The sequence below is a fragment of the Mandrillus leucophaeus genome, unplaced genomic scaffold (assembly GCF_000951045.1).
Source record: "Mandrillus leucophaeus isolate KB7577 unplaced genomic scaffold, Mleu.le_1.0 Scaffold461, whole genome shotgun sequence".
NCBI classification, from domain to species: Eukaryota; Metazoa; Chordata; class Mammalia; order Primates; family Cercopithecidae; genus Mandrillus; species Mandrillus leucophaeus.
The window spans coordinates 2070330-2077940 of record NW_012104932.1 but is presented as its reverse complement, the minus strand read 5'-3'; positions in this window follow the sequence as shown (position 1 = coordinate 2077940).

The following is a 7611-nucleotide window of genomic DNA, read 5'->3' as shown; positions in this document are numbered from 1 at the left end:
CCGCATGTCTGCATGTTTATGGGAATTCTCCAATCAGGAGGGGGAAACTGAGGATGCAGAAGCGAGAGATGAGAATGAATGGCAGAACTTGTCCATGAGCATGAGTCAGGGAATGCCTCTTAGTGCACAGGTGGCAGGACTTCGCCAGCAGCAGAGACAGGTGATTCCCAGGAAGAAGCGAAGGTCCGAGTGTGGGCACAGGTGCAGATAGGCAGGTATAGGGGAGGGAGGTGTGGATGATTTCTTCTGATTGCTTCAACTATCTCAGCAAAGCCGTAGGAAGGAAGTGTTAAACAAGGGAGAGGAGAAAGTATGAAATAATCTAGGAGAGAATGTGAGAGAGAAGGGATTAGGGAAACACTGTACAATTGCTGAGCAGCATGAAAGACTGCATGAAAATTCATGGTCCCAAATTTAACAGGAGACCAGCTAGCACAGTTATATGTCTTTTAACTGCATGGCTGCAGGCACGGAGCAGGCGGAGAGTTGCAGTTAACTAGGGTTGTGATCTATCCAAGCAAGTACGATGTGAGAAGAGGGGCTTAGTAGAGTTGAATATATGCAAAGCAGTGACTCTACTGATGGCCATAGGATATAAACTAGGTAGGGAGAAAACAAATGACACAACGGTGGGGATGATGGACATTATAATAGTAATAAAGTCATTGGATTAAAGATTCTGGTAAGATAGAAGGCTGGTGAATTTGAGATACTACAAGGAGTGAGCTGGAAAGTTAGCAGGTGTTTGTCAAAGTGTGAAATACAGCATTTGAGATAGGACAGGGCTGCAGTTAGTGGTAATAAGGTTAAGGGTTTATGGCAGTGTCCATGTGGTGCTAATTCTGTAGGCATGCAGAAAGCAAGAGTTGCAGAGGCTGTGGAGTGAATGGCTGTATGCGCACTCTACTTACCTCTGCTGGTTGCCATTTCTTTCCTTTCTTTCACAGCAAACTCTTTTTGAGAGAGAGAGAGAGAGAGAGTCTCTATCGCTCAGGCTGGAGTGCAGTGGTGCGATCTTGGCTCACTGCAAACTCCGCCTCCTGAGTTCAAGCGATTCTTCTGTCTCAGCCTCCAGAGTAGCTGGGATTACAGGGGTGCACCACCGTGCCCAGCTAACTTTTGTATTTTTAGTAGAGACAGTGTTTCACCACGTTGGCAAGGCTGATCTTGAACTCCTGACCTCAGGTGATCCGCCCGCCTCGTCCTCCCAAAGTGCTAGGATTACAGGTGTTACCCGGCCCAGCGAACTCTTAAAAAGCAGTGTCTGTACTCACAGTCTCTAATTTCTCTCCACCCATTCACTTTAGGACATATTATAGTGAAATTGCTGTCATCAAGATCACCAATTGCCACCTCATTTATTATTATATAAATCCAAGGTCATTTAATAGTCCTTATTTTACTTGTACCCATAGTGTATGTTCTTTCTCCAAGAGGGGGCCTCATAAGGCATCTAGTGACTGAACTATATGATTTAGGTGCACTGTTTATACATCTGTGTTGTGTGTACTTTTGAAAATAGTTACTTAGGTGGTTCATGTGTCCATATTATATACTAGAATACCAAATAGAATGCATAATAGTATTTTTTAAATGAAAGAGGTATTTCATTCTTCCCAAATGTGCAATCATAAGTGCTTGAACTAGAGCCCTATTTAGCTTGTAAGACAAACGTGTTTTTATTTTTCCTGCCTGGTAGGTAAGAATTAGTGTTACACAAGTATTGCATTTACTTTCTTATTTTTTACAATGTGCAAAATGGAATTACTTAATCACCATGACTTTTTCCCCATAAAACTACTCACAAAGTAACTAGCACAAAGAGTTGTATAATAAATCAAGCACCCTACATAAAATCTAGATATTTTCTACATACCAAAAAATGCCTTTGTCATTTTCATGGAAGAGAGGAAATTTGCCAGAGACGAACTTCTAGTCCTGAATATATGGATTTGGAAATCAGAAGCCCAGGGTGAAGTTTTTATAATGGAAGGATGATCTTACTACTGTAATATATATCAGCACCATGTAGGTTATGAGAGGAAGACAGCACTGCTTATACCCGCATTAAAATTCTTCCTTCCAATTTGCATGTCCATTGTCTACAATATATTACTAGGACAACTTTGCTGGGTGTCATTCCCTGACAGTCAACAGGGCATTTTTATCAGCAACGAACAAAGGATGCTGGGGACTTTTTTTTTCTTTTACTTGTTCTTTTTAGACAAAGTCTTGCTGTGTCACCCAGGTTGAAGTGGGGTGGCGTGATCTCGGCTCACTCCAACCTCCACCTCTCCAGTTCAAGCAATTCTCCTGCCTCAACCTCCCAAGTAGCTGGGACTACAGGCACCCACCACCACACCCCCCACTAATTTTTTTTTTTTTGTATTTTTAGTAGAGACGGGTTTTCACTATGTTGGCCAGGCTGGTCTTGAACTCCTGACCTCGTGATCTGCCTGCCTCAACCTCTCAAAGTGCTGGGATTATAGGCATGAGCCACTGCACCCAGCCAGACTTATGTTTTTTACTGATCAGGCCAGACAGTGCCCAGAGTAAAGACACCAGGAATCTCTTGGTGTCATCTGCAGGGGCAGAACTAGGGTGCAATGTATTAGGCTCTGCTAAGACTCCCAGGTGCCTTCTTTCTTCACACCATTCTAAATGCCAGATATAGGCATGTGGAAGTCACTATGGAAAGGAAGATAAATAAAACAAAGTAGCCTATGACTTTCAATATTTGTTTGTGAAAAATTGCAATAATAGATTTTATTTTATCTTGAAGGAGGGCCATATGGATCAAACTGTTGGTGAGTTTACTTCTCTTGAGTAAATCAGTTGGGGTGGAAATGTCAGAACATACAGCATCACAAAAGAGTATGGATGGATATATCTGTTGTGTCTATTACTTGGGCTATATACCTCCTTTGAAAAGTGCCCTTCCCTGCCAATGGAGGCAGATTTCCTCATAGCCTGCTAGTTGTTCTGAGTGGGAATAGGGTGCTATGTTGGCATGTGCAAAGTTCATGCATTGGAAATTTAATCCCCAATGCAACAATATTAGGAGATGGGAACTTTAAGAGGTAATTAGGTCATGAAGGCTCTGCCTTTATGAATGAATTAATGTCATTATCACAGGAGTGTGTTAGTCATCATGGAAGTGGGCTCCTGATAAGTTCAGTTTTCTTCTTCTCTTGGTCTAGCGTGCTTGCTTCCACCTTCCCGACTTCTGCCATGGGATGTCCTTCATGAGATATAGCACCATGTTCTTGAACTTCCCAGCCTTCAGAAACGTGAGCCAAATAAACTTCTTTTCTTTATAAATTATCCTGGTATTAGGCCGGGCGTGGTGGCTCAAGCCTGTAATCCCAGCACTTTGGGAGGCCGAGATGGGCGGATCACGAGGTCAGGAGATCGAGACCATCCTGGCTAACACGTTGAAACCCCGTCTCTACTAAAAAAAATACAAAAAACTACCCAGGCAAGGTGACGGGCGCCTGTAGTCCCAGCTACTCGGGAGGCTGAGGCGGGAGAATGGCGTGAGCCCGGGAGGTGGAGCTTGCAGTGAGCTGGGATCCAGCCACTGCACTCCAGCCTGGGCGACAGAGCCAGACTGCGTCTCAAGAAAAATAAAAAATAAAAAATAAATTATCCTGGTATTTAAATATTCTGGTATTTTATTTTAGCAACAGAACATGAATTAAGACAGAAAATTAGTACCGAGGGTGGAGTTGTTACTATAACAATTACCTGAAAATGTGGAAGCAGCTTTGGAACTAGGTAGTGAGTAGAGGCTAAAAGAATTTAGAGAAGCAGGCTAGAAAAAGCCTAGATTGCCATGAATAAAACACTAAGGAACATTCTAGTGAGGGCTCAGAAGATCCCAGAACTCAGGAAAGTCTGAATCTTCATAGAGCTTACTTAAGTGTTGATAGAATGTTGATAGAAATACGGACAGTAAAGGCCATTCTGATGACATCTCAGGTGGAAATGAGGAAAAAGGTATTGAAAACTGGAGTAGGGTCATTTTTGTTATACCATTGCTAGGACTTTAGGTAAATTGTGTTGATGTCCTAAGGCCCTTTGAAATGTAAAATTTAAAGAGCAATGAAGTAGGATACTTGGCAGAAGCTAAAATGATTACCATGGATAGAAGGGAGCCAGGTGCTATTCATAAAGACAATGGGAGGAAGATCCCAAAGGCATTTAGAGTTCTTTGAGGTTGCCCCTCCCTTCACAGGCCTAGGGCTCTAGGAAGGCAGAGTTGGTTCAAGGGATGGGCCAGGGGCCTCCTGCACAGGCTCATTGCCCGGAACCACCTTGGGTTTCTGTTCCCTGCATTCCATCTAAGCACCCCTTGGTGGCCCCAGTGGAGGCTCAAGCAGCTTCAGGTGCTGCTTGATTCAGTACTCTGGGAGGTATAAGACTTAAGCCTTGGTAGCATTCAGGCATGCAGAATGCAAAAGCTGTGGAAGCATGGCTTCCTCCACCTAAATTTCAAAAGATGCCACAGACCTCCTGGAAGCCCAGGCAGAAACCTGCCATAGGGATGGAGGTACCACAAAGAGCTCCTATTACAGCAATGCCAAGCAGAAATGTGGGGTTGGAAATGCCACAGAAAGTCCCCACCAAGACAATATCTAGTGGAGTTAAGGAAGTGGGGCTACCTCCAAGACCACAGAACTGTAGGGCCAGCTGCATGCAATTCCAGCCTGGGAGAGCTGAAGCACAGCTGAGCACAGAAATGCTATAGGGGTGGGACTGGCAGAGGTCTCAGGGGCTCAACTCCTGCCCAGTGTGCCCAGGATGCAGGACATGGAGTCAAAGGAGATTATTCTCCAGCTTTAAGACTTTTTTTTTTTTTTTTTGAAACAAGTTCTCACTATGGTACCTAGGGTGGAGTTAGTGGCTGTTCACAAGTATGATCATAGTGCACTACAGACTTGAACTCATGACTTCAAGCAATCCTCCTGACTCAGCCTCCTAAGTAGCTGGGATTATAGGCACACACCACCACACCTAGCTTAGCTTTAAAACTTACTGTTGTTTTCCCTTATAGGTTTTGGACTTACTTGGGACCAGTTACCCCTTTCTTCTTGCCTATTTTTCCCTTTTAGAATGGAAATTTCTATTTTACGCCTGTCCTACCTTTTTGAAAGTAGATAACATGTTTTGATTTCACAAACTCACAGTTAGAGGAGGAGTTTGCCTTGGGATGAATTGTGTCTCAGATTTTACTCATATCTGATTTAGATGAGACTCTAGACTTTGAACTTCTGAGTTGGTGCAGGAATGAGTTAAGACTTTTGGGATGCTTGAATGCAATCTGCACTGTGAGAAGGACATGAGTTTTGAGGACCAGGGGCAGAAAGCTGTGGTTTGAGTATGTTCCCTAAAGTTCACATGTTGGAAACCTATCCCCAGTGCAGCAATATTGGGAGGTGGGAACTTCAGGAGGTGATTAGGTAATGAGAACTCCACCTTCATGAATGTATTAGTGCTGTTATCACAGGAGTAAGTTAGTTATGACGGGACTGAGCTCCTGATAAGTCCCCATCTTTTCTTTGTCTAGTGCACTTGCTTCTGCCTTCTGCCAGGATGACATTCACCAGATAATAATGCCATGCTCTTGGACTTCCCAGTCTCCACAACCATGGCCAAATAAGCTTCTTTTCTTTATAAATTATCAAGTTTGTGGTATTCTGTTACAGCAACAAAAAACAGACTAAGACACAGGGAATAGGTAACATAATTTATATAGATTCTTCTTAATAAATTTAAATTTAGTTTTCAGTGAGCTTTTTCAACTTTTTATCTCTGTTCTTGCACCTGTCCACCCCTGCCCATAATGGCCTTTTAACAGAATTTGATTCACTCCATCTGCCATAATGGACTGTGAGGAGCAGCATAGCAGGGGTTAAGAGCATGGACTCAGAATCTAGATTGCCTAGGTTTTCCTCCAAACTTTGCCTTTGGTCAAGTGATTTAACCTCTCTATCTGTAAAATGGTGATCTAATAGGATCAAAGTTAGGATAAAGTGAATTGCTATATGTAAAATACATAGAACACTGCTTAGCACATACCAGGTACTCTGAGGTGTTAGCTATATTATTGCCAAAAACATATCAGACACTGAATAGTTTCTCTATGTCTTACCCATTTTTATTATCTACTAATGCGAAGCAAATTGCCCCAAGATTTAGAGATCCAGATCAATAAACACTCATACTCTCAGTTTCTGTGGCTTAAAAATCTGGTACTGTTTAGCTAAATTGTTCTGTTTCCAAGATCGCTCCCATGATTATTGGCAGATCTCAATCCCTTTCTACATGGGCATCTCTGCAGGGTTACCTCACGGTTTGGCAGTTGGCTTCCCCCAGGATGAATGCTCCAAGAGAAGGAGACAGAAAAAGAGAGAGAAGAGGGGAGAGAAAGAAAAAGTGTGCAAGAATAGTAACAATCTTTTAAAACCTAATTTTGGAAGTGACATTTCATCACTCTGCTACATTTTATTCATTATGATCAAGTCACTAAATTCAGCCTACACTTAAAAGAAGAGATTACACAAAGACAGGCATCTTTGGGGCCAACCCACCCTACCATAGATTGTGACCTGATTTAGGGAGTGTCCCTAAATTATTTTATCTATACATGTATAGAGAGAGAATATTATTTTCACCAATGAGAGTCAGTTTTCAGCATCTACCCTCCTAATAATATACAGACACTAGTTCTGCCAATAAAACCCATTTTTGACATCCAATATGCTAATTAACCAAAGCCTGGTTGGTAGAGGGGATGGGATAATGGAAAACCTTGCAGGAATCATCTGGGCCTGGCCTCTTCTGTGCAGTGTTAGATGACCATGTTGGAACACATCCTTGATGGCAGGTCAGCTGGTTGCCCCTAGAGTTATAGCTTAAACTAATTGGCATGTATATAATGATATGCCAATGACACTAAAATTTTTTAAGTAAATTATAGCTGGGCACAGTGGCTCACACCTGTAATTCTAGCACTTTCCAAGGCTGAGGCGAGAGACAGGATCGCTTAGGCCCAGGAGTTTGAGAACAGCCTGGGCAACATTGGGCGACCCTGCGGGACTAAGTGGCTCACGCCTGTAATCCCAGCACTTTGGGAAGCCAAGGCAGGTGGATCACTTGAAGTCAGGAGTTCGAGACCAGCCTGGCCAAAATGGTGAAACCCTGTCTCTACTAAAAATACAAAAATTAGCTGAGAGTGGTGGCAGGTGCCTGTAATCCCAGCTACTCAGGAGGCTCAGGCAGGAGAATCGCTGGAACCCAGGAGGTGGAGGTTGTAGTGAGCCTAGATCGTGCCACTGCACTCCAGCCTGAGTGACAGAATAAGATGCTGTCTCAAAAACAAAACAAAAACTAAAACAAACAAACAAACAAAAAACCTTGGGTGACTCCACCTCTGCAAAAAAAATACTTTTAATTAGCCAGGTATGATGGTACATGCCTGTGGTCTCAGCTACTAGGGAGGCTGAAGTGGGAGGATTGCTTGAGGCCAGGAGGTTGAGGCTGCAGTGAGCAGTGCTTGTGACACTGCATTCCAGCCTGGGCAACAGTGTGAGACTGTCTCAAAATACA